This window comes from Typopeltis vanoorti, chromosome 13 (genome assembly GCF_054136105.1).
Source record: "Typopeltis vanoorti isolate ZY-2024b chromosome 13, IOZ_Tvanoo_1.0, whole genome shotgun sequence".
Lineage (NCBI taxonomy): Eukaryota > Metazoa > Arthropoda > Arachnida > Uropygi > Thelyphonidae > Typopeltis > Typopeltis vanoorti.
Genome location: NC_143561.1, coordinates 57,770,631 through 57,798,098, shown reverse-complemented (window position 1 = coordinate 57,798,098; position 27,468 = coordinate 57,770,631). Strand labels below are relative to the sequence as shown.

Sequence of the window (27,468 nt, the reverse complement as noted above, 5' to 3'; positions counted from 1 at the left end):
TTTCACAGGTATCAATACAAGTACAAAGCTAATTAAACAATAACTGATATATTCAGAAAGCACTACCTAAGTAGCTAAAGTTAAATTTCCTAAATTTATTTCAACAAAAAAAAAGTAAATTAAATGTATACCAGGCATAGTCGAATTATTTGAATTTGTAATAAAGTCTGGTTATTTTTCCTTCAAAAACCAGTTATACCAACAAATCGAAGGAACAGCAATGGGTAATCCAATATCTCCAGCTATTGCTAACTACTTCATGGAGCACTTCGAACAACATTTCACCCAGACCTAACCTTTGGTTCAGATATGTGGACGACATTTTTGCCATATGGAAGGGCACTTCATCCAAGGAACCAGTTCATCCTAGAAGTAAATAAGCAGTTAGCCTTTCTATAATCAGACCACAGAATAGAGAGCTGTCGTTGGAAGACTGCCAAGAAGAGTCAATTCATGTCGAAGGGGAGAAAGAAAGAAGGCAATGTACGAATTGGTCACCAACAAGCAAAATCACGTGCTTTTATACGTAAAATTTTCCGACTGTTATATTATACAAGCAAAATAGTTACCACTTTAAAAACTACAATGATCATAAAAGAGAAGTTAATTTTCTGACATGTAATAATAAACAACTCATCCCACAATACGGATTGATTACCCTATTATCGGAATGGATTCTCCTTCTTTTGACGTGCACAGAAGTGTCGAAGGGTCTCGTATCGTATCTGTGGGCGTACTATAGACCTCTTAATTCTTTGCCAACCAGATCGTAACCTACAATTCAGTCCATAGCAGTGGTCGATATCGACCCCCAGGGATTGATATAACGTTGTTAGGAAAATATAATACATCATTGTACAGGCAATATTTAATTCGGTCAACTTGGATTACATCTATCCTGAATGACAACACAATCGTGGGAACAGTGACATGAATAGGACCTGTAAGATGGAGCAAAATTATGAAAATAGTTACGGAGGCCAAAATGACGTATTTACCAATAAACAGATGTCGGTGGTTCCTGCCCAGCGGGATCAAGATTGCAACACGTGCGTGGTTGCTTATTTACTTATACTTGCACGTATTCGATCCCAGTCTCGTTTTTGCGCATCGACATACAAGTGAGCGTTAATGTTCTAAAACTCATCAACATATTATTATAATTCAATCGTTATTCATTCACGAACTATACTTCTCTGTGTTGAAGAGTTGAGCAGGGCTGGTAGTTTTGTACATCCTATAGAAATACGTGAGTAGGTATATTATTTAGACATTACTTTTGCTTAATGACTTCAATTTTAATTATTTTGTTACAACCCCAGTAACCACAATGCCAGCTTCAGATTTTAAAAAGAAATGCAGACAATATTCGTTAGAATAAAAAGAAATGCAGACAATATTCGTTAGAATATTTGAAACTTGGGTTTATTCTAAAAACTCACAGGCGTCTTTTGCTTGTCCTATTATAATTACATAATAGTAAAATAGAGGGGTCGATAAAAAATCAAACTCTTGAAGGGGTCGACGGTCAGAGAAGTTTGGTGACCCCTGGTCAATAGGAAGGAGACTCATACAGGCCAGTACATCCATGCTGAATCACATCACCATCCCAGTCAAAAGGCAGGTACTATAAAAACACTGGTTCATAGAGCCCACTCCTTTTGTTCTTCAGAAGAACTATTACAAAAGGAATTACAATATATTAATTTCTCCTTCATATCCAATGGTTATATGAATTCCTTCATAAAAAGAGCTTTAAGTAGTTGTGCTTCGGCATCCTCTTCAAATACAGAAGAAACAACGCGTATACCTATCCCCTATGTGTAAACGCATAGCTAAGGTGTTAAAATCACTAAATATTTGTGTTGTCTTTCAATCCATTAGAAAAATCTCTACATTCCCCACGTCTCCAAAGGACAAGCTCCTATATCTCAGCTATCCAGGTGTCTACCAGATTCCCTGCTCTTGTGGGTTATATTTTGGACAATCAGGAAGATCTGCTCTGATCCAGTTAGAAGAACACAAATCTTATATTTAGTACCTTGAACCTGAACAGTCTGGACTTGCAGAGCATGCCAATGAACACTAGACATAGACTTCAGTGGAACAGGACAAAAGTCGATTCCTCGTGGAATGGCTTTACAAAGAAACATGTGAAACGTTACTTCACTCCCCTAACCTAAACAGATCCGATGGTCTACGTCTTTCCCCCTTGTGGGAGATAGTACTCTATAAATCAACAAATCTTTCCTAACTTTTGTAATTGTATACACACACACACACACATATAAATTTTATTTATTTATTTTTCTGTTGAAATAAATTTAGGAAATTTAATCTTAGCTACTTAGGTGGTGCTTGGTGAACATATCAGTTATTGTTTAATTAGCCTCTGTACTTGTACTGATGATGCCTGTGATACTCAGGCGAAAATTCTACTAATAAAGAATATTTTACGAGTTAATTCCATTATTATAATAGTAAGTAATATGTCTACTCACGGTATTTCCTTACTGAAACATGTTTTGTTCTGTGGAGAACTCCATATAAAAGTGATATCTTTTCATTAGCATCTGATCATTCCCTTCATTTTCACCATTTCGTTCTTACTATCACTCTTACTGCAAGCAATGTCAGTTTCTCAATCGCAGTTGAAAGATTAAGGTCTTTCAACTCACTGCCGTCATTCTTCTCCTCACACTTCAAGTATTTGCTCTCAGAATGCATACAACAAACCCACTCACAATTTTCGTTCTCCTTCCATAAATCTTTCATTCTACAAAGTGCATACACTGTAGTGAATAAAATTGCTCATGTTAAATCTTCCACCATTGTGTTATTCATCAGCTGATGTCATGATGTATGATACAGCATATGGTAAAACAGAAATAAAAGCTTTTAAAAACAGACACTCAGAAATAATCCACAAAGAATGAGTCAATTATTGCTAAATAAATATTTTCAAAACTAGCTTATCTTTTGGCTCCAAAAAATCAGATGGTACCTCCCTCTCTTTGTGGTTCCTTAATAACATCAGCTGTTATAGCATCACTATGGAAGATGCTCCTAAAATGACATTACTAAACAAGAACCCTCTGTATGCCAAAATTTCTATGGGTCAGTTGTTCGAGATGATAGATGCTGGTATTGAGATCGCATATTTATTAAATACAAACAGGATAAGTGAAACCCTGACAAGTTTTGTAACTCGTATGACTTACATCATCAGCGGTATTTGTGTATAAAAAAAAGTTAAACACAACTAACAAAGATTAAATTCATAGTCCATTAGGTTTTCTATGAGTGTAACATTGAAAAAAAATGAAACATTCGTTACTGAATGTTTGTTGGAACATGGTTATTTGTCACGTTCTCTGCTTCACATGTGTTATGTCTGAGATCTGAGGAAGTTTGATTTTTTATGAATGTATCACACTTGGTGTAATATCAAACCTTGGTTTTTGTTGCATTGCGATAATGATATTTAAATAAACCTTCATACCATCCCATAGAAAAAACCAGAGGTCTATCAAATCTATTGTTCTTGTGGCATTTGTTATTGTAGGCCAGACGGGAAGGTCAGGAGAAATCCGTATGGCAGAACATAAAAAAGAAGTGAACACGAATCAGGCCTAGCTTTCCACACAACTTCCACTGGCCATAAAGTACAACGGGGGAAAAAACAATCATGTCATATATTGAAAAAACTGTTTCACAAGGAAATTCAAGGAAGTGGCAAAAATGCTTAGAATTCCTACACAGTGCAACAAAAACCAAGGTTCGATATTACACCAAGTGTGGTCAGCATTCATAAAAAATCTAACTTCCTCAGATCTTAGACATAACACACGTGAAGCACAGAACATGACAACAAATAACAATGTTTCAATGTTGCAGTTGGAAACACCTAATGGATTATGAATTTAAACTTTGTTAGTTGTGTGTTTAACTACACCAATACCTCTGATGATGTAGTCATACGACTTACAAAACTTGTCGGATTTTCACTTATTCTGTTCGTATTTAATAAATATGTGGTCTCAATACCAAAATCTATTCTTGAAGAACCCTCTAGTCAAAAAAAAAAGCAATGGTATGTTTTAAAGAAAAGCCTCAGTGATATAGCAGATGATATAATAAACATTTTTCCAGAGGAGGAGGAGATGGAAACTAGCTGACCATTCTTCCCAAGGTTAAATGACAAACACAGCCAGACAAAATTATGCCCTCAGCCTCTTGAGACATAAGATACCTCAGCCAAAAGTAGTAAATCCTTATAATGGAACTGGTAAATTCTTCTAGATCTGAGATCTCCCACGCCGGCCGGGTGGTTAGCGTATCCACTCTCCAGCCAAAAGGCTGGATTCAAATCCCACATGGGCATGGATGTTTGTGATTGTCTGGAAAATACTAGTAGTGGTGGTAGGCAGTAGATGGCACTGATGTAGATGATGACAGAGAGATGTAGAGTAGGGGTGCCCTCCCTCGATGAGTCTTAGGACTCCCTAGAGGTGTCATGTAATAATAATAATCTAGATATATCAACTATTTGTGTATGGAAAATATGACTTCATTTATTTATTTATTTGTTAACTCTTACTGTTTCCACAAGAAAGTCTAACCAATGAGATCTGAGGTCAGTCAGTTTCAGTAGTGACCCTTCCCATAATGTATGGCAGTATACAGATTTGAAAGGAAGTGGTGTGTGCATTATGGGGTATTAGGGCAATAGCAATTTGGATCCATAGCCATTTATCTCCCACTGGTATTCCTTTTTACAATGCATTGCACTTGAAACTTATATATAGCAGCTGATTTTTCTGAAGTTTCTGGAATGAAAATAAATCATTTAATAACTGAATTAAATATTTACATGCCTCTGTTTCACCACTCAAGCTATCATTAGCAGAAGCATATACTCAACGAAGACTGGGAGTGGAATGTTGGGAAGCTCTATGATGCACATCAGACTCATGCAACCCTTTTATTTTATATGCATATTAAAGAGATTACGATATCTATTGGCATGAATGTTGACATTACCTGCGCCAAACAACATTCCTCCATGGCAGGTTTTGTGCTCCATCCTGCGACCTCTCGCTAAGGCACAGTGAGAGCTTGCAAATCTCCCGCTCCATCATCTGTCTTCATGTAGTTATTTAATCAAAATACTGGCCTGAATGTGTATATATATACATCCACTATTACATGGATGTGAATTGTCATTGCATTCAATATAACCTTGGGATATTATAGAAAAAAGCACATGAGTATGAAGCATATATTTTTGATATATTTGATCCATATGGCAGGTTGGGTGGTTAATGCACAAAGAGAAGACACTGATTTCCTTGGCATCTATACTGATGTTTCAAGCTCTGAGACCTCTGTTGGCTGTGCTGCTGTGTATTTTCTGAATTTATCACATCCAATGAGATCCCATTTCATTGCAGTAATTATGCAGTAGAGTTGCATGCAATTTAGCTTGCACTTATGCATATAAAAGAAAACTGTTACCAAAGGCGAATGATTTATTCCGATTCAGTGAGTGCTATACAGGCCATCTCATCTTCTGTGAGTAATCCACAAGTACTTTGCAAGGTTCTACAACTGTTGTATAAATTGAAGGTCCATAATTTTGATATTGAGTTATGCTGTATTCCTATCCACATTGGAATTGAGAGAAATGAGACTGCAGATTAGCTAATAATTTTTCTTCATACTGTTCGTCAGTCCCCGTATACAGACAGTTTATGAGATCAAATATAATGACAGGAAATGCTGACAAATAAATTGCACAAGATTAAGCACTAACAGTCTATCAAACATAGAAACAGGAAAGGAAAAAGGTCTTGATAGGCATTTTATTTGCTTTAAAATAAAATGAGCAGTATCAGCATGATGGAGCATTATGCAACTATACTTAAAGAAATGGCTAAGAAAAATTGTGGAAGGGAAGCTCAGCGAAGAACAAGCTGGATTCAGGGCAAATAGAGGTTTTCTGGATCGGATTTTCGGTTTAAGACAAATAGTTGAGAAATCTTGGGAATATAACAAGAATTTGTATTTAAGTTTTGTTAATCTGGAAAAGGCACATGACAAGGTGCCAAGATGAAAGCCCTTGAAAATGCTACAGTTATATGGTGTAAATGGGACATTATATATCAAGCAATACATAGTCTCTGTTTAAGCTGTTAGTCAGCAGTTAGTTAGACTAAGTTAGTCTAACAAGTCTAACTTTCTGTACCAATCTAAGTTAGACTTAGATAGGTACAGAAAGATGGTTTGAGGTAAAATCAAGGGTGCACATTATCTCCACTGTCATTGATTATCTGTATGAATCACATTATGAAGGAAAGTGGTATTAAATCTGATATCAAAATTGGTTATGTTAATCTTAGCTCTTTACTTTATGCAGAATGATGTTATACTTCTTAATAAATCCAATAAAAGTTTAGAAGATTTCCTGACTGAATTGAATAACTATTGTAATAAATTTGTTATGAAAATCAGCAATACGAAGACAATGAAAATAGGGGAAACATCGAAAACATCAAGCACAATTTTTTAGTGAAAGTGGTAAATTAAATATGGAAAATAGACAATAGAATTAATAAAGCTGGCATGGTAGGAAGTCAGCTGAATAAATTTATATGGAATAAGAGAGAAATTAGTCGGAACACTAAATTAGCTGTATACAAGATGGTGTTCAAACCAGTTTTAGCTTATGGATCTGAGAGCTGAGTTAGAAATAAAACACGATAAAAGATTGGAGACCTGATATGAAAGTTATGAGAAAGATTAGTGGAGTGAACAGACGGCATCAATGGCAGTATCACATTAAAAATGAGGATACTAGAAAAGAACTTGCCATTGTTATCATTCAGGAATGTGCTAGTAGAGCTAATCTCAGGTGGTATGGTCCTTTAAACAGAATGGAAGAAGAAAGATTAGCAAAACAGGGTTTTTTTTTTGTCAGGTTGGCAGGGAAAAAAGACCCAGAGGAAGATCAAGATGTAGATGGATTGGTACAAAAGTCATTAAAAGACAGAAATATAAGTTCTAATAATATTGGAATCTTGACAGATAACAGATTAATTTGGAGGGAAATTGTCGATCGCAAATAATGGTGTAAATTTTTCATGTAGTACTATCATAATTATCCTGTACAACCCTCCTGAGGGTGCATATCAGAAACGGGATGCTGATAATTTTTTTTTTTACATAACACGATATTTACTGCTTTATCTCTTTATTATTGTTTATCATTACCTAGAATACTGCTATAACCTTTGGTTTGGTGCACTATGATCTTTGCTGTGTTTCACTCCCACTCTAGGGACACATTTAAATACTGCATTATTTAAGCATCTTTTAATTTAAGCAACTGATCCCATGGGACCAAACACAGTATTCTCTTGAGTTTATCATACTTTCCAGCTTTTTAGTTCAGCATGTAACCTATTCTAATTGGTATGTCCATATACTTAACAGCTTGCCGAATCAGTACAGCATGATCACTGTCATTAGCTGGTGATAAAACGATCACATGCTTAATGTGACCATCCCAATGCTATAATCAAATCTCTAACACTGCTTGAGAAAGCTATCTGTGTGGATAATTTAAGTCACCTATAATGAATGATTACTCGTTTAGTATCCATCGGGGGGGGGATGATATCTCATCTTCCTTTCTCTCTTTTATCTTGCGGTGTCAAGGGTTTATTAATCATCAGACCTCAAACCGTTCACAGGATAAGGTGGTCAGCCCTACGCCCCGGTGTATCCTATGTCTGTAGTGTTGAGTTCTCAAGGCCGGTTTGCCTGCTTTGTGGGATGAAAAACCCCAGGATAAACTGGGGGAAAAACCCTGCTGTCCTCTCCCAAGACCGGCTATGGCTGAGGAAGATCCTTCAGCGCTTAACGTCACCGATGGGAATCGAACCTAGGACATTCCTTCTCCAGGCATATGGTTGCAAAGTGCACAGCCACTACGCTAACCGTGCGGACAAAAAAATGAGATATATACTTTTCAAAATGGAAAGATTTATTTATTTCCTTATATATCATATAAGGGAATATATACAGAGGCCTAAAGTATGTGATTGGAAATAGTTCTGTGTATGGTTATGAGTAAATATTTTTTTATATATATATATATTTTTTTTCCATATTATATAGAATACAGTATGCAGACTAAAACATTTCCGAAGAAATTAGAAGATGAACTTGACAAACACGTCCACATAAAATATACAATGGGAAAACGTGTTATTATTATTAGACCTTCAGGGAGTTAATGGCTCGCTGATTGAGGCTATACATCACTTGCACCAAGTGTCATACCTTCTCTTAAATGCACTCACAATAGACAAACTTTTTCACTCTCTCATGGTTCTTTGAGAGAAAAATCTAGCGCTCACCTCTTTCTTAACTGCACACAAACTTAACTTCCATGAATGTTCCCTTGTCCTCTTTCAACCTTCCATATAATGAACAATTTCATCAACTGATATTCTATGATGCCTCAAAAGTTTATAGACCTGTATCCTATTGCCACTGTTTCCCCTGTCTACTAGTGTCTGCAGTCTGCATACTCTCATTATCTATATTCCATAATCCTGTTGTCGTCTTTGTAACTGTTCTTTGTAGGCTTTCCATGGCTTCTTTATCCTCCCTAAATCCAGAAACCAATCAGTGCACAGTAATTCAGGTGCAGTCATATCAAGGCCTTGTAAAGATGCAAAACAACTTCCACAACCCAACATTTCATTGCTTGTTTCAATAATGCAATTATCCTCTGAGTTGCATTTGCAAGTTTTGCTGTGTTGTCCTTGAACTTCAAATTTCTATCAACTGCAATTCCAAAATGTCTAGCCTCATCAGTTAATACTACAAGCATAATTCTCCACTAATGTGATATGCTGTTGGATATCTCATCATGCCAAAGTGTTGAATTGACAGCCATTATTGTTTTCCACACTTCCAGCCTATTCAAATCAAAGATGCTGCTGTATATCAGCAGCATCTCTGATTTGCTTGCCTATCTTTGCATCGTCAGCAAACAATTGAAGATTTCTTGTCAGGCCCTTTCGAATATCGTTGATATATTCAGGGTGTTTTGAATTAAAGTATCCCTATTCATAACAATCTGTAGAGAGAACCAATAGACGAATACCCTCAAACTTAGTGGGCATACCCGGACCCAGATCACGGGGAAGAGATTTTGATAATTTAAAAAAATAAAAAAATAAAAAAAAAAAGTTCAAAAATGATCAAAGGGAACATATGGTTGTGTTCAGGCATCTTCTTTGCTGCAGTTGTGGGATGACAAAACTTTTCATTACGTCCTGATAACTCTCAGCTGTGACTGCAGGTCACATGTCTGGTTCATGAATTTCTTCAAAGAAAAACAGCCCAATAATGAACTTGGTTGTAAATCCTATCCATACCTTTAGCGAATGTATGGGAACTTGTTGAAATGCATCTGGAAATTCTATGGTCAAGATGCAGCAGATTTGAGTGTTTACTATTCCATAAACATGAAAATGCACTTAATTCCATAGGATGTTCCAAGACTAATCTTCCTCCATGTATGCCAGAAATACTAACACAAACATTTCTGTTGTAATGCTACCCATATAAACTGAGTTTATATGGGTAGCATTGTGTATAGCAAATCTAATTGTCTTGCTATGTCATTTGCATTGCATGAACCAAACATTCTCATCTGACTGCTCAAATAACTGCAGTTGCAACATATTCAGTCATTTGTTGAATTTCAGATTTATATGCTCTCTTGTTGGACTGTCAAACTGCCTGCCTGCCTCTTCAAATTAATGAATTATGCATTGCACTACATTTGGTATCATTGGTCCTTTTCGCAAAGTGTTGCTGCAGCAGCATTTCCCCCATTTCTATTTACAGAAACACTTTATATAAGCAAGGCACTTTCAGGCAAAGTGACATGTGCAAGTCGAATGACTGTAGGGTCAATCTTCTTGCATTTCTGCCTTATTATTCACACAGTACCATATTTACCCTATTGGCCTTTTTTTTTACAGATTCAAAGCAATCTGTAGAATAGGGGTACTTTAATTTGAAGCATTACAGAGTAAACAACAGTGATCCAAAGACTAATCCATGGGTCATACCACTGGCCAGCTTAAATCTGACAGATTCACATTCTCCTTATGCCACTTTCTGATACCAGTCTGCTAGCTGCCCACTTATGCAAACTAGTAGTTTACACTCGAATCCTGTATTCTTCAGGTAATGCAGTATCTTATCAAATGCCTTAGAAGGTCCAACAGTATCATAGGGTATCCATTCCCTTTCGTATATCCATGTTGTTCCTTGCAAAGTATCACTTCTTTGACCACCCATTTCTGTATGCGAGTTCTTACTAACTTCTCTGAAATATTCACAATTGCTCTAGAAATACTGTAGGTCAGTAATTAGAGACATTGGTCTTTGCACACTCTTGTGCAATGGGATTATTAGACATTTTTTCCAGAATTAAGACTCAATTTTATAAGCATGTTAAAGGTCCAAGCCAGTTTGGTTGAACATTCCTTTAGCATATGTGCTGATATCCCATCTATGCTATTACCAAATCCTTATTTAAGTTATCCAACAGCTCTAGAATCTCCTCATGCACCTTCTTCATCCAATGTAGTGGTGGCATTGTGCATTGTTAGATACATCAGGTTGATAGATCATGGTGAAGTGAGCATTCATTTGAACTATTGTATCTGTTTCTGATACAAGAATACCATCTGCATTTAGTAAAGTTATTCTTTTGTGTTCATTCTTTCTTTTACTTGCAACATAACGATAAAATTCTTTTGAGTTGCATTTATTCTGCACAACTAATTTCTTTTCATGCTTAGCTTTTCTGTATATTACTCACCTTTTCCAGCCTGCACTTTATATATCTCATAATTCCTCTCATGCTTATTCTCACTTTATTCCTTCCACATCATCATCTTCTTATGGATATCTTAGTTAATAAGATTGCTCATCCATTTCATTCCCATTTTATTGGTTCTTTGAACTTGTAGGGTCATGTTCAGATGCTGAATTATTTAAGCATTTTTCAATGTTTCCCATGCACTGGTGATATCCTTCCTATTCAATAATTGATACCATGGAACCAAAGATAGTATTCTCTTGAGTTTGTCATAATTCCCAGATTTGCAGTTCAATATGTAACCTGTTCTATTTGGGACATCCATATAGTTACATAAAAAGTTTGATCACTGTCACCAACTGGTGGCAAAACAGTCGCATCCTTAACTGAAACACCTTCTAATGTTGCAATCAAATCAAATCTAACACTCTTTGACCTCATGTTCCTTCTTTCATATGCTGTTTGAGCAAGTAGTCTCCAAACCTCTCAGTAAATTTTCCTTCATTCTTGTTATGAGTTTTCTCTGCTATCCACTCAATATTTGGATAATTTAAGTCATAATGATTACTTGTTTAGTACTTATCAGGTAATTTGGTGATGCATTCTTCATCCCCTGCAAATGAACTACCAGGTCTTTAGGAACATCCCCACAATATATTTTTTTCCTGTTAGCCTCCACTTCACACCAGATAGCCTGAAACTCACAGATACACAGTACGTTATTATCATTATTGCCCTCGTGAGTTTCTGTTCTGATTGGATTCAAGTAATGGTATCACTAGTAGTACCCTTCCTCTCCAGCCTGTTTTGTCCTCCTTAAAAATACTATATACCCTTTACACTTGATTCTGGTTACTACATCTGATTCTGAGAGCCAGGTTTCACTAATGCCAACAATTTTAGGTCACAATGTTTTCACTAAAGCAGCAAACTTGACTACTTAGTTTTTAATTCGCCTCACATTTGTGTATAGACAAAACAAGTTACCTCCTTGCTTTTTTTAATCCTTAAATTAGCAGGTAGGTAAGCTAAGCTTCAATGGCATCACAGTTTATTCAGTTTTGATAAACAGACTCCTCATACCTTATAATTCATTATTCAGTGAAGTGTTCATGTGTACAAATCATGTGGATTTGTACTTTCAATGAATTATTAATTTAGTAAAGTTTGATATACCTTTGAGTTTTTAAAAACTTTTCCCTTCTGTTTTAACATTTCTTTATTTTTATAGTTATTGATATTGATTTAATTGTTAATATTAGAAGAAGGCCATTTTGGCTAACTGCATGCAGTAATTTTTTTTTCAGGCTACTCTGCAGATTTCATTGATGCATGTTGGCTAAGATCCAATTAATGAATTGTTTGTTCAAGGAACTTTCAATGAATTGCTTCTTCGATTCAGTGAATTTTCTGCATACCTCAAATCCCATCTATAGATATTGATGTTTGTAATTGCCTTTAGTAGCTTGAAAAATTTTAAAAAAAAAAAATTATTTTTTTTTAAATCTTTAGCTCAACCAGGAAATATTCAGTTGTTTGCTGATGATGCAAAATTAAGGCCAGCATTCTGACAACATATTTATCATATAGAATTTTAAAATCCTTAACACTCCTTTCATTAGCAACACACTGGTAATGTGTTCCATTCACTGACAATTCTCCATTAAAAAAATCTACTCCTCACACCCCCTCTTCACTGCACTTTTACATAACTGCCAGGAATGACCTCGACTTCTTCCTCCCCCCTTCACCTTCTACTCTTTTTATAATCCCCTCTAGATTATTCTGATAAAATCCCCTCACTAACTTAAATATCTCTATCATATCACCTCTCTCCATAGCCAGCATTCCAAACTCCTGATATTGTCTTAGTCACTCGTCTGTGGACCCTCTCCGATATTTCCACATCACATTGAAAATCAGTTGACCAGATCTGAGCACAATAGTACAACAGTGGCACAACCACATCCTTATCCTTACATATTATAGTACTTCTTATCATAGCAGCACTACGATGCGCAGCCTTTACAAAACTAGCAATATGTCCTCTAAACTTCAGTCTGCTGTTAAAAAAATGTGTTCAGATCTTCCTGAAGGGATTTAACATCAACAGTGCTACTTATAATTCTTCTCAACTTTGCATCATCAGCAAATATCAATAAAACAGCAATCTGGATATAAATACAGTTTTGCGATTAAATAGGATATCATCTCTTGTTCTGCAGAAATGTGCAAGGGAACTGGCAATGCCTCTGACTAGGCTCTTTAATTTAATTCTCAGCTGCTAGAGTTCCAAGGGAGTGGAAAGAGGGCAAAATAATTCCCTTGCATAAGGTAGGTTCTAAAATTGCAGTAGCAAATTATAGACCAATCATTGTCTCAGGCATGGCGGTAAAAGTACTGGAAAAATTGTCCCAAAGAGAATTCAAGAATGGGCGGATAAAAATATGATACTGTAACATGACTTTTTGAAGAGTCAGTCATGCCTTAGTAGTTGAGTGACTTTTTATAATACACCCTCTATCCAAAAAGAATCTGAACTTTTCAAAAATAGAAGAAACTAGTGGTGCCACCTGTTGTATCTTTTTGTTATTGAAAGCAGCAACCTTCATTAGTGTTGTGTTAGCTGCTTATGACATTTATTTCATTAGGAGCCAAGAGTGACAGTGTGTTTTGACGAATGGTCGGTTGTCATGATATTCATGCCGTACCAGACGAATTCTCACTATCAATCGCTTCAAAACTTCGAGATAAAATTGACCTTTTGGCTGGGCGGAACGAATTCTTTGTGGATAATTCCTTTGGAATCGTAAAAACAAATCAGCATTGTCTTTACTTTTGACTTCTCCAAGCGACTTTTTTTCAGATGCTCCCTCTTCTGGTGGGCTCCACTCAGCACTTTGGCACTTTTGTTTCTGGCTCATACTAAAAACACCACGTTTAGTCACCGATAACGCTCGTTTCAAGGAATTTTCAGGTCCTTGCAGTGTTCAATTCGATACATTTTTTGGTCTTCGGTGAAAATGTTGTGCACTGTTGATTTTGGAATCCCCAATTCATCTTATCAATCTCACGGACGATTTCAGGTTTTCTTTGATGAAATCATGCACTTTTTGGATGTTAACTTCGCTCAGTCCAGTTTTTTAAATGGCCCGGCTTTTTGTCGTCCTCAAGTGTCTCACAACCACTTTGAAATCACTTAAACCACTCGTAAACTTGTGTATGGGATAAGCATTCATCATCGTATGCTTTTTGAACCATTTGATGTGTTTTGGTAAAATGTTTACCAAGTTTAACACAAGTCACTCGCAGCTCCCTGTTTGAAACTCATTTTCCAACTGTTCATCAAAACACACTTTCACTCTTGGCACTATAACTCAGATTCTAATGAAACAAATGTCATAAACAGTTGATATAACACTAATGAAGGTTGCTGCTTTCCACAACAAAAAGAAACAACAGGTGGCGCCACTAGTTTTTTCTATTTTCGAAAAGTTCGGTTTCTTTTTGGACAGAAGGTGTATAATAGACTTCTTTTAACAGCAGAGTTTGATAAAGGAAATGGCAACATGGTGATTCTGCTGGATTTTGCAAAGGCATTTGGCAGAATACCACATGGAACTCTGTTATGCAAATTAGAACAAATGGGCATGGATATGACACTGGTTAAGTGGATAAGAGGGTGGCTGCTGGATAGATATCATAAAATGGTATATGGAGGGACAGAATCAAGTAGTGTGCTGCAAGTTTTGGTGCTGGGGCCATTGCTGTTTAAATGTACATAAATGATATAGGAAATAACCTAAAAAGAAATATTCAGTTGTTTGCCACTGATGCAAAATTAGGTAGAGTAATAGTTAATCAAGGTGATGTGAAGAGCTTGCAGAATGATTTAAATAGGCTCTCAGTATGGGCAAAAGATAATGGCTGTCAGTTTAATACGGAGAAATGTAAAGTTATTCATTTTGGGATAAATAGATTACAAGCTGTGTACTCTGGGAAATAGATGAGGGTAGAGATGAAGGGGTGGTGGTAGACTGTGAGAGTTAAAGTTTAGAGAGGACATATTGTTAAAGTAGCCCATAAGATTACTTGGCTATTGAAGAACATTAACAATTAGAGATAAGGAAGTTAATTCTTTTTATAAGGCCTTGATACACCCACATCTGGATTACTCTGCTCAAATCTGGTCTCCTGGGTTTCTTGGGGGATGAGAAAGTGGTGGAGAAGATTCAGAGACGAGTGGTCTGTGGAATGTTCCCTATGAAGATAGATTGAGAGTGTGAATTGCAGAAGTTGGTTGATAGAAGAAAAAGAGAGGATATAATAGAAACATTTAAGTTACTTAGAGGATTTTATAGGATGGATGCAGGGGAAATGTTTCACTGCTTGGAAGGGCCAGAACAAGGGTGGCGGGGGGGGGGGGGGGTCATCTGTGGAAGTTGAATAAAGGTGTGTTTAGTAGGGCTAGATTTTTTTTATTGGAGAGTTATAAATGAGTGGAATTAGTTGCCAAAGTAACTGGAAAGCCCATTAAAAAAAACAATACAATAAAATAAATGTTTATGGTGATGAAAAACCAATTTTTTACTTAGTTGTATTTCTGTGTTGGATCACGTGGATGAAGGAACTCGAATCTTCATGCAAGCAAAAAGTCTGGTTTATCATTGATGTTTAGTATCCATTAAGGGTTCTTTCTCACCTTGAATGACTAGTTTGCCCAAAATATTGAAACTGTGACATTCACACTTAGTTGACCGTTTCTTTTTTTTGGGGAGGGGGGGTCTTAGCAATCCATATCTGATTTAAAGCAACTTTTATATCATATTTCTGTAGAAATAGGCAAATTCTTAGGGGGAAACTTTTCTCACATAAATTAGTGACCGCTCTTTACTTTCTTTCCCTCCACAGATTGCAGATAGCAGTCCCATGAATGAAAGAGTGCTTATCAGACACTGAATATAAGAAAAAGGTTAAATCTGAGATTTTATTCACATGCTCAAAAAAAAAAAAAAAAAAAAAAAATAGACAGTTTTGATTCAGGCATTAATCTTTGTTGATGATACTAAAAAAGGGGATTAATGTTTACAAGGGTGGCCTGAAAAGTTCTCAATGAAAAAATGAATTTATAATTTCAAAATTATTTTTATTTTTGAACATAATCTCCCTTAAGACTAATACATTTATTCCAGTGCCATTATCCCATCTCTTTCTCGTGAAAAGGCTTAGACGTTGGTTATGCATTTTTACTAAATAGCTTAAGGAAATTACAACGTATACTAGGATATACATTAAAAGTAGTCGCCCACCAGCCTGATGGAACCTTGGTTGTCTCAGTCTATAGAAAAGCCACCCATACAGGCAGATACATTCACCAACAATTCCCCCCCCCCCCCCCCCTTCACAACAATATGGAGTCATTAAGACACTACACAACAGAGCTAAACTTATCTGTTCAAATGACAATGATTCAACCACAGAACTAAACCACTTTCTCAGACAATAGCTACCCCTCAAAAAATGTTGAAACCAAAATCCATCACCATACCCTATATCCGAGGCACCTCAAAAAAATTACGAAAATCCAAAAAAAAAAACATGGCTTAACGTCTTGTTACAGACCATATAATAAAAAATTGCATCCCTTATCCGTTCTACTAAATACCAGACCTACCTGGTGTATACCAGGTCTCTTGCAGCTGTAAGCTGTCCTACTTTGGCCAAACAGGCAGGACAGCTAATTTCAGAACACAAGGACTACATCCGGTTTCACCAATACAGCCACTCTGGTCTTGCAAACCATGCACTGGATATCCGCCATTGAATACGGTGGAATAAAGCCACGATAATACACTGTAGTAAATTCAGATACGAAAGGCTTTTCATGGAATCAGCCTCAGCCCTAAGAAACAATCCAAACTTCAACAAATTTGGTTGCATGAGACTGCCCCAAATTTGGGAAACCTACATCAGAAGACCTTCACCCCAATCGTCCAAGAATACCAACATTGCCCACTAGGGGACACCATCAGGACTTTTAGGAGAAAGAATAGCTTCCTGCTTCGTCCTCATTTACTCTTTGTTGTGCTTGTGTGTGCGTGTCTTGTTTTTAAGTTCCTGTGAAAATGGCAACATGATGTTGCCAAAATATTGGAAGTGTATTAAAATTTATTTTAATGTATATCCTAGTATACGTTGTAATTTCTTTAAGCTATTTAGTAAAAATATCCCATCTCTGTAGTGGTTCTCAGTAAGATCTGCAAAATACCCCTTTACAGCTGCAATCACCTCTTGATTTGAAGAAAAATGCTGACCAGCAAGCAAGAGTTTTAGTTTTGGAAGGAGATAGAAGTCAGAGGGAGCCAAATCTGGGGAATAGGGTGGATGTTCCAACAATTCATAGTGCAGATCCCTTAATTTTCCCATTGCCAAAACATCTTTGTGGGCAGGTGCACTGTCCCGATGAAAGATAATTTTTTTCTTCTGCATACCGGGCCTTTTCTGACGAATTTTTTCGTCTAGTCTGGTTGAAAGATCTAATAATATTCCCCAGTTATTGTTTTACCCTTTTCAAAATAATTAATAAACAAAATGCCTTTAGCATCTTAAAACACCGATGGCATGACTTTTCCTGCTGATGGAACCGACTTTGTCTTCTTTGGCACTGAACAACTGGCTTCCAAGCACTGTTCAGAGATTTTCATGTGAGTGCGATTTTGATCTGCTGTGAGCAAGTGCGGAACCCATCTTGCGCAAAGCTTTTTCCTTTGCAATTCTTCATGCAAAATATATCCTATACATTCTTTTGAAATGCCTCAGCAATTTCACTCACTTTGACTCGCCAGTCATTCAATACCATGTCGTGCACTTGATCAATGATTTCTTGTGTTGTTACACTTTTTGGACGTCCTTCACGTGGGTCATCTTCAAGGCTGGTATGGCCACGTTTAAACTCAGCAGCCCATTTCTTATTTGTTGAAAACAAAGGAGAAGAGTGCCCATAAGCTTTTATGAACTTCGAATGAATTTCTTTTGGCATTAAACCTTCTTTTAGAAAGAATTTTATAACCGCACGATACTCTATCCATTTCAAGAGATACAGACAACACTTGATTCAGACAGCTGTATAATACAAACTACTTGATAGAACTGACTTGCTATTTCACATGGATTCTTATGACAGATATACCAACTTAGGGAAGAAAAAAAAATCTTGCTGATAGTGTTGCCATCTATGTTCGAGGCTGAGAACTTTTCAGACCACCCTCATACAATGAGGTCATCTGTACCAAAAGATATCACAGATCCATAAACATTAACTGTACTTCTGAACTGCATCTGGATATCAGCATCAGGTCTCATTAATAATAAAGACTTTAGTTTCACACCACAGTGCTGTTATCGACTAGATCAGTACCTCAATAGATGTTAAGCACACAAGATGATGTTCTCTGCAATTAGCTTTGCATTTTTTATAATTTAAAACTATAGAGTATTGGATTTGGGCTTACATGAAGTAGCTATAAAGCATTTTTTGTAGTTGCATAAGTTGGAGAGAGAGCTGTTTGCTTCAGATGGGCTGCATTTGAGTAAGAGCAGCAATTTGTCTTCCAACCATCTGAAGATTACTGGATTGGTTAGCTACCAAAACAAGCATTCTTAATAGAAGATAACTGTACAGTTAAAAATACAAGTTATTTTTTTATTCAGTAAATTATCTTAAATGATTGTTACAGTTATTGTTAATTTTTGTTTTAATTTCAGAACCATGCTATTTTCATAAGTAAATCCACTATGAAGGCACTTTACACAATTGGAAGAATGATTAGATACTGTGCTCTTTGATTGGAAAACAATCATGCTTGATTCTCATTGTGACAATAGGACTTTTTATATGGACTTTTTCAATTGAAGGTAAGTTAGCTGAGTTGATACTGTGGTAGATTTTTCATCATCGCATACAGACAAATTGGCTAAGGAACACAGTTTATAGACAAAAACTACTAATATTGGAGAGTAGATGGCATATGAGTATATGTAGGTAATATAGTGGCATGGTATGTAGACGATGATTAATGGAATTGTGTGTGTGTGTGAAGTTCAATGCCCTCCAGCAATGAGTTCTCAGACTTTGGAGGTGTTACAGAATAATAATAACTTGTGATAATTTTTACTTTGTTATTTGTAAATATACTATTGCAGATTCACAGTCTTTTAAAATATGATTTTGAACAGATGTTAATTATGTATTATTAACAAAAAAAAAAACCTCCAGCCATGGAGTGGTTTTGTCCAAACACACACAGCACCACTAGAGTTTTGCAACATTTGCACAATAGCTGTTATACTTCAGTTTGTCTAAAAATTGAAACATAAGTGGAAGAATTCATCATAGAATATTATCAGAATCACATTTAATATTTTTATTTGTAAAATATTTGGCTAAGTTTCAAAGCCATTGTCAATAATACGGTTATAGGAAAACTCTAAAAAGAACAATTCAATTGAAAGTATGTGATATTATGGGCTGTGGGAGAATAGCTACATCTGTGTTAATAGATATTCAAAATAAATTTATTTGATTATTTTTAAATATAAGCACACATTCACAACCCAAACCTGAACAAAAATGATTGCCTAAAACTTCTCAATTTTGGAAAGTTATATTAACAAATACTGACCATTTATGTGTTCCTTAATTGTAATTAAATTTTGTTTATACTTAAAAATAATTAACTAAATTAATTTATTATAATGTTGGGGTGATGGTGGATAAGGATCTAAAATTAGAGGACATTCCCAAAATTATGAGGGCAACACAACGAATTCTGGGAATGATGCAGAAGGCATGGACTTGTTGAAGTAAGGAGATTCTGGTTTCATTGTATAAGGCTCTGATTAGGCCACATTTTGCCTACTGTGCACAGATTTGGTCACCTGTTTTTCAAAAGGATGAAGATATGATATGTTGGAGGGGGGGGGGGTCCAGAGGCGATTGACCAAAATAGCTTCTGATCTCTGGAATACTGAATGAAGAAAGGTTGAGATGATGCAATTTGCAGAGTCTATTGGATAGGAGGAAGAGAGGTGATATGATAGAGATGGACAAGTTGGTAAAGGGTTGTTGTAGGATTAACATTGAAGAGGTTTTTCATAAAATGGTGGGAGATTGGGGTCATCCCTGGAGGATGTGAGCAAGGGAGTGAAAAGCAGGTTTGGAATGCATTGCCTGAGAGTGTGATGTCTGCAGAGAATCTGAATGTGTTTAAGGCATGGGATGTTGAGTGGTGTGGTGCATGATAAAAGGGACTTTATAGGTGAGTCTGTGACTCTGTGGGATCTTAGGATAATAATTACAGTACAGAAAATTTGTTATAATTTGTACATTGTATTACTTAGTTCTATTTGAAAATATAACAAAAAGACTTGCATATTTTAGCATTCAGGCAGTACTGTTTAGCATATTTTGAGGTTCATTTAGTGATTTTTGATGGGATTGTTGGAACAGAACCCCCATTGATTGCCTGTACTTTGTTGTAACAGTTAGTGTAAAATCTTGCATCTTTTAATTTCATTATCATCCAAAATTCTATCAAGCAGAGTTAAAACAGAAATATACAAGATGGTCATTAGACACATTGATTTAGCAATTTGCTCATATTTTATAACAATGTTACGGCCAAGAAGTCTGTAGGTGGGGAGAGAGAATATGGGGCATCCATGGAAGTTAAGTTTGTTCACAGTCAAGAAAGGAGTAAGAGCTAGGTTTTTCTCCCAGAGAGCAGTTAGTGAGTGGAATAATTTGCCTTAGGGGATAGTGAGTGCATCTAGGGTGAATAAATTTAAGGCAAGGTATGATAGATGGTTTGGATGATTTATAGCCTCCCTCAATGAGTCCTTGACTCCCTGGAGGTCTCAGATAATAATAATATTGTTTTGTATGGAGCAGAAACCTGGAGTAGATCTTTGAAAATAAAATCCTGAGAAAAGTATGGACCTGTAAGAGATAACACTATAGATGAATGGAAATGAAGATATAAAATCAAGAACTATATAAACTCTATAGATCCCCACTTCTAGTTAATGAGATTCTAGTAAGCAGATTGAGATGACTTTGACGTGGAAAGAATGGGTGAGAAGAGTGGTTGAACAGTCATTCAAGATGAAGCTTGATGGAAAGCGATCAGAAGTAGACCATGCATGTGTTGGGAGAATAATATACAAAAAGTCTTAATTGAGATGGAAATTCAAAACTGGAATGAAAGAGCTTAAGACAGAAAGGAATGGAAGAAGTTGTACATGTAGCAAAGAACCTTAAAGGTTCAGCTAGCTGAAGATGAAGATCTATCTACCTATAGATAATGAAATTATTTAGTATTCAATATGGAAAGTGAAATTTATTTATGGTCCATTTTCTTAATCTTTTATTCTGCTTGATTATAATATATGTGTATTTAAAAATATTTCAAAGATCACTTTCTTGGACCAATTTGTTTGTTCTTTCTTTTATAGAACTGAATATTAGTACTGCCATGGAAAATTCCAGATGCTTCATTGAATTCAGACAAAAATTTGATAGGTGAGCTGAAAATTTAAGGAAGATTCCCCTCCCCCTCAAAAAGGGGAAGAGGGGAAGCCTTGATATGGGGGGAAAAAACTGTCTGCTAACATGGTTATGTCGAACTGTCTCTCGCACATGTTGTGCATCTGGTAACCACATTTTTACAAATACATCAATATATGAATGCCTAGCAATATTTCAATTTTATGATTTATCACCCTACATCATTATCTGCAAAAACAACAAAAGAATTAGTAGTCTCCCTCTGTAATTAAACTCCAGCAGTACCAAAATAATACTGGTATATGCAGTATTTTCTTTGATTTCATCATCATAAGACAGGTAGAGGCTTTCATGAGCAATAGATGTCCAGTCCAATCTGTCCACAACAAAGTAATTTAAATTTCTATAGGCATTCAGTAAACTTATGCTCTTAATGTTTTCTATCCATTTCTTTGTTCTTCCTGTGATCAAGGTTTTGTAAAGAGGCAAAGTAACTTCCTTATTCTGTTACATGTCAGTGTTTGCTTCAACATCTCAGTTATACTATGAGGTGCATTTGCAACTTTTGTTATGTGACATTTGAACTCCAAGTTTCTCGTCTTTTTTTTATCCATTGTTCTTTTAATTGCTCCACAGATTTTCTGAAAGTTCTTTATTTTTTCATCTATAAGCTTTATCTTTTAGATATGTTATTATACATCCTAAATAATTAAACTGTGCCATCTGTTCTATTATTTTATTTTCTATAACTATTTTTGATCTAACATGATCTTGACCTTTAAATGCCATGACTTTTGTTTTCTTTTTTGAAACTTTTAAATTGTATTGTTGGCTTTATTTTGTTTAATTCATAAACTGATTTTTCATAAACCTTCAGATGCTGCTTTCTGGATTATCTTTATTAAAGATTATCTTTAATATCTCACAAAAGGTAGTGGCAGACTCATGCAAGTTATCTGACCATTCAAAGATTTTAAGTAAAAAAGCCACTTTTTTTTTTTATTTTTTATATTGATTACAAACAAGTTTTCCTAACATAGAGTACAATTGAAATATTCACATACAGTGGAACCTATTACTCTATTAAATTGAATTTGTTTTGAATGAATACAAGTGTATTCTTCACAATGTTAGCCTCTTGAAATTTGCTTGGTAAGATGCTAATGTTGGTTCTTACAAGCTTGGTTTTTAGGTATTCATCGGCCAGAACAGAGTGATGTTTTGATTTAATTAGTTTCATTGGTGAATACAATTATATGTAGTCGTGAATATGGAAATAAATTGCCATTCACACTGTTTTGGGATATTTCTTTTGAAGAAAGCATTTCCAAAATTCTACAAATCTTTTTAAACTGTTTTAAACCTTTACCTCTTGAAACTTTCAAGAGCTAATCTATCCACTGCAGTGGGCTTTCAGCTGTTAGTAACAGTTATCAGAATAGTTAGTGGATTTTCTAAAAAAAAAGACAAAGGATGGTTTAAGTGCTCTTGAATCACTAAACTTTGGTTTTAGGATCATTTGCAAACCTGTCTAGTTTTTTCACAAAATCTTTTGTTCAATTTTTGATTCCATTTTCATGCAAAGAGTCTGCTTTAGTTTGTTGAGGCAAAGACAGTGACTGAAGTTTCTTTATCTGAGATCTCTTTAAAAGAGCTTCACTTGTTTCAGACAAATTACGGAGACCACAACCGTGTTAGAATTAATTACTTTAATTTCCTGATGTTTCAACCTTCATAGTAAGGTCATAATCTGGAGTATACACAAACATATATATACAGAGACAAGCGAAATTACATTTCAAACAGCATGCCAAAAAGACAGTGATTTGATCAACCATTATTCTACCAGCTTGACTCTAGTAAGAAAAAAAAATACATCAAAGTTATATTCTGTTTATAACATTATCAGAGAACCAATTCATATAGATAGTTTTATTACAGCAGAAGTGGTGTCTTAATTTAACATGAGGGTTATTATATTAGAGTTGAGATCCTGGATTATTTATAGTCCTATTTATATATAATTAACTCTTAAACTAAAGGGTTATGTGAGTAGAATATGTGCCTTCCATATTCTTGGGATTTTTAGACCATCATTATTGTTAAGATTAGGGTGATCGATAACAATTTCACAGGCCTCCTTAAATTTATGTTCACACCATGTTTTGGTGTGATGTAAACAACAGGTGCCTTTCCAGTCAGTTCTATGTAGAGTATTCAGGGCATGATCAGAAAGGTAGGATTTACAAAGTAAAACTTATAGATCGACAATATTCAGATAGGCAGTAGACAAATTTGAATTTCTCCTCATTGAATGAAAACAAGCAACCACAAGCCAGTAATAACAATAACAGCCAACTACTAACAAGAGAGGGGATAACAACAATGAGAATTAATTGATAACAGGAGCCACCAACTGCCTTCAATTGAACAATCATGTGATCAACCTTTTTAACTATGTCCTGAACAATGGTGAAGTCTCATTACTTAGTAAAGGCTTAAACTTTGCTGTGGCAAGAGGACTGTTAACAAATTGGATTTTATATACCATATTGAAAGAAGCTTAAGATTTCTCCCACCCACCATAGCTGATAAAATACAATTGGAAATCTAGAAAATTTTAAATAATATGAAAAAAATAACTAGCAACCTAACCAAATCTGAATTGGCAGCTGTGAAATCTTTAAAAAATCAAATCAGGACATCCTAACCACTAGAGCTGATAAAGACAGTGCGATTGTTATTTTAAACCGAACAACATACTTAGAAAAAATGAATCAGTTTCAGACAACAGCACCTATCAACTTATTAACTATAACTCAGCTAATTGAATAAAAAAGAAAATTGAAAAATTACTTAATCAGTCACTTCTTGGCCCGAGAATACAGTTAAAATACTGTTCCACACTCCGCTCATGAATTTACGGCTTACCCAAGATTCACACACAGAATGTAATGCTCCAGCCGATAGTTGAAGGTATGGACAACCCCAATTATTATCTAGCCAAGAAACTAGTGTCAACATTCAAGGAGGATAGGTCATTTCCCCCTCCTGTGTTAAAAACACACAACACTTTGTAAACAAAATTAAAGACACTGAAAAAAAAAGTGATTTATTAGTCAGTGTTGATGTCTCTTCCCTTTTTCACAAATGTCTCAATCATTGACACAATTCTTCTTTTACAGGACAAATTCCCAGCCGATATCACAGTGCTCTTTGCACATGTAATACGTTCTGGCTATTTTGTGTGGCAAAACACTTTCTATCTACAAAATGAAGGCACAGCTATTATCTCCTCCCAATTGCTAACTTTTATGTGGAAGCTTTTGATCAACATGCTCTAGATTCCTTTACTTTTAAACCTGAAGTCTGGTTTAGATACATTGACGATGTTTTTGCTATCTGGTCCCATGGCCACCAGATATTAGACACTTTCCTCAGCTTCCTAAACAAATAACACAAACACATACAATTCACAATTGAAATTGAAAGTCAGAACACACTTCCTTTTCTAGATACACTTGTCACACCTTCCTTCTGGCAATCTTTCCTTTACTATTTACCGGAAGCCTACACATACATATATATATAAACTCTTACCACCACCCAACACAAAAACAAAGTTTCATTAACACACTAAAAAATAGGGCTTTTAAGGTTTGCTCCAGTCAACAAGCACTTAAAGATGGAATAAAAGTTATCAACAATATTTCTGTATGGAGCAGCAAAAGATCGAATCTTTCATCATTTTCAATACAAAGTTGTCCAAACAATCTGTCGTTCAATGAATGACTTTTGATTTTGTTGACATTCTGTAATTACATAATGTAATGACCTGTATAGGCGATCACTCAGGTATTTAGCAACTAAATGTTGAAGATGAATCACACAGTGTAGAGTGAATACATTTGGCACCACCCCTTTGAAATATGCAATGAAACCACAATAACATCCTATCATTGGTAGCAACTGATGTTATTCAGAGGGATTTCTTTTTCTTTAAACAAACTCTTCCAATGCATGAAATATCAATTCTCCTTCAGTGTCAGTTAGCAAATAATAATTCTTGGCAGATTTTTTCTTCTTTTATGTATCGTACATATGCTAAAAGTAAGACTTCATTTTCTGGTAAAGTACTCATGGGTTGTTTTTAAATACTCACATAATGAATCTTCAACTCTTTTAAGTGCTTGAAAATACAATAAATCATTATCTTTTTTATCAGCATGAACTTTTGTCAAATGTTCTTCTAGTCTTAAAGGCTTCATAGATTCATTTGAAAAAACATTTTGACAAATCAGGCACATTGGTAATGTTTTGTTTGTAGGTGACTGAATAAAGCTGTATTTCAAATATTCAATATTACATTATCTACATTTCTTCTGGGGTTCAGCCATGATATTATCTGTAAAAAAAGTTAAATTTACGAATTTGCTAGAATGCGATTTCTCACGTACCTAAACCAAATTATTTTTACAAGAAAAGGTATAAAAATACTCATGTGACACCTGCTGTTTTATTGGAACAACAATAATTTGTTGTGTGTGTAATCCGTGTAAGGTACCAACTAGGTATCAAATATGCACTAAAATTTTTATGCACTACATCATCAAATTGCTAACTGCTTGTCTCACATATTTATAGTATCTTACAGTGAACAAGTCATAACATGCACATGTTCCTGCTGATTTTACTGGCTACTTTGGGAACCACTGGTCTAAGAGTTAATTATAAATAGGGCTATAAGTAATCCAGGATATCCTCATGTTGAATTAGGACTTCCACTCTTATAAAACTATCTATACGAATTTGTTCTCTGGTGATGTTATAAATAGAATATAGCTTTGATGCAGTTTTTTTTTTTTTTTTTTTCCCATTAGAAGTCAGACCAGTAGAATAATCGTTGATGAAATTATTCTCTTTGACATATTGTTTGAAATGTGATATAGCTTATCTCTGTATGTATATGTGTGTATGTATGATCTAGATGATGACCTAATATGAAGGTCAAAACGTCGGGAAAATAAAGTAATTAATTCTAACGTGGTTGTAGTCTCTATAATTTGTTTGAAATGAATGCTGATCACCATGTAACTAAAGGAAAGAGCTTCACTTGGTTTTGGAAACTGAATATTAGTTGTCTAGATTGAGAAAAGGGATACCTGTTCCTTGTAGAGAGGGATAGAAATGAGGCTAGATATTTTACATATAACGTAAAACATCTCTTTTGTTTTATAATGTAAAACAATTTTTTTTTTTTGATATGTGTATTACAATGAATTATGGGAAGAATCACAACCTAGATTGGTTTTGACCTTTATTGGGGTCCCATCAGTGGATGTAGATCCATGGAGAGATGCTAAGAGTGCAAATCACTTGTAGATATCATGTTTGTTTATGTGGTTCTCACTCATGAAAGGTGTTGTAAGCCTGTAGTACTTAGTACCACTAGTGGGGTAAAAAAATTTTATTAATTTTTATCATTTTTATTTATTTTATGAAGGCTGTGGAGAAAGAGAGACCTCTAGTGGCAGAACTGAAAATATATTTGGCAGTGTGTTTATGCCATTTTCCCAATGTTGGGTATTAAGGAAAAGCGAGTGTGAAACGTTTTCCTGTGGTCAGTGGATGTCAAGTTTTGTCTTCCTTTAAGAGTAATGTTTAGCTTGGAGCCAGTTTGTTTGGTTCCATATGAATCAATAGATGGTTGAATATATTTGTTTGATAAATTGCACTGGTGGTATGAGAATCTTTAATGTTTGTCAAAGAGCAATGGTAGATTAACAATTATTACTCTTTATTGGACACTAATTTGATTAACAATTATTACTCCTCCTCTTATTGGAGGCAGAAGCTCCTATTGCTGCCCACTTTCCTAGTACTTGCTTGAAACATTTAATTAGTGTATCCCAGTTCTTATCCACCTAAGAGGGCATGTTTCCTAGATAAATTCCCAAGTATTTTTTCCCTCTGCAAACCAGTGGCCAGACAT

At 35.3% G+C, this 27,468-nt stretch overlaps 2 protein-coding genes across 2 annotated transcripts in view; both read left to right on the top strand.

Annotated features, from left to right (window-relative positions):
* Positions 1–27,468, top strand: part of LOC150100187 (heterogeneous nuclear ribonucleoprotein A1-like) — a 203,991-nt gene that overhangs the window by 166,120 nt on the left and 10,403 nt on the right. Inside the window, exon 10 of the transcript XR_016549263.1 lies at positions 18,677–18,826. The gene's annotated coding sequence lies outside the window, so the exon portion shown is untranslated. The remainder of the gene's footprint in view (positions 1–18,676; positions 18,827–27,468) is intronic.
* Positions 21,475–27,468, top strand: part of LOC150100184 (uncharacterized) — a 251,258-nt gene continuing 245,264 nt past the window's right edge. Inside the window, exon 1 of the mRNA XM_090403025.1 lies at positions 21,475–21,491. The gene's annotated coding sequence lies outside the window, so the exon portion shown is untranslated. The remainder of the gene's footprint in view (positions 21,492–27,468) is intronic.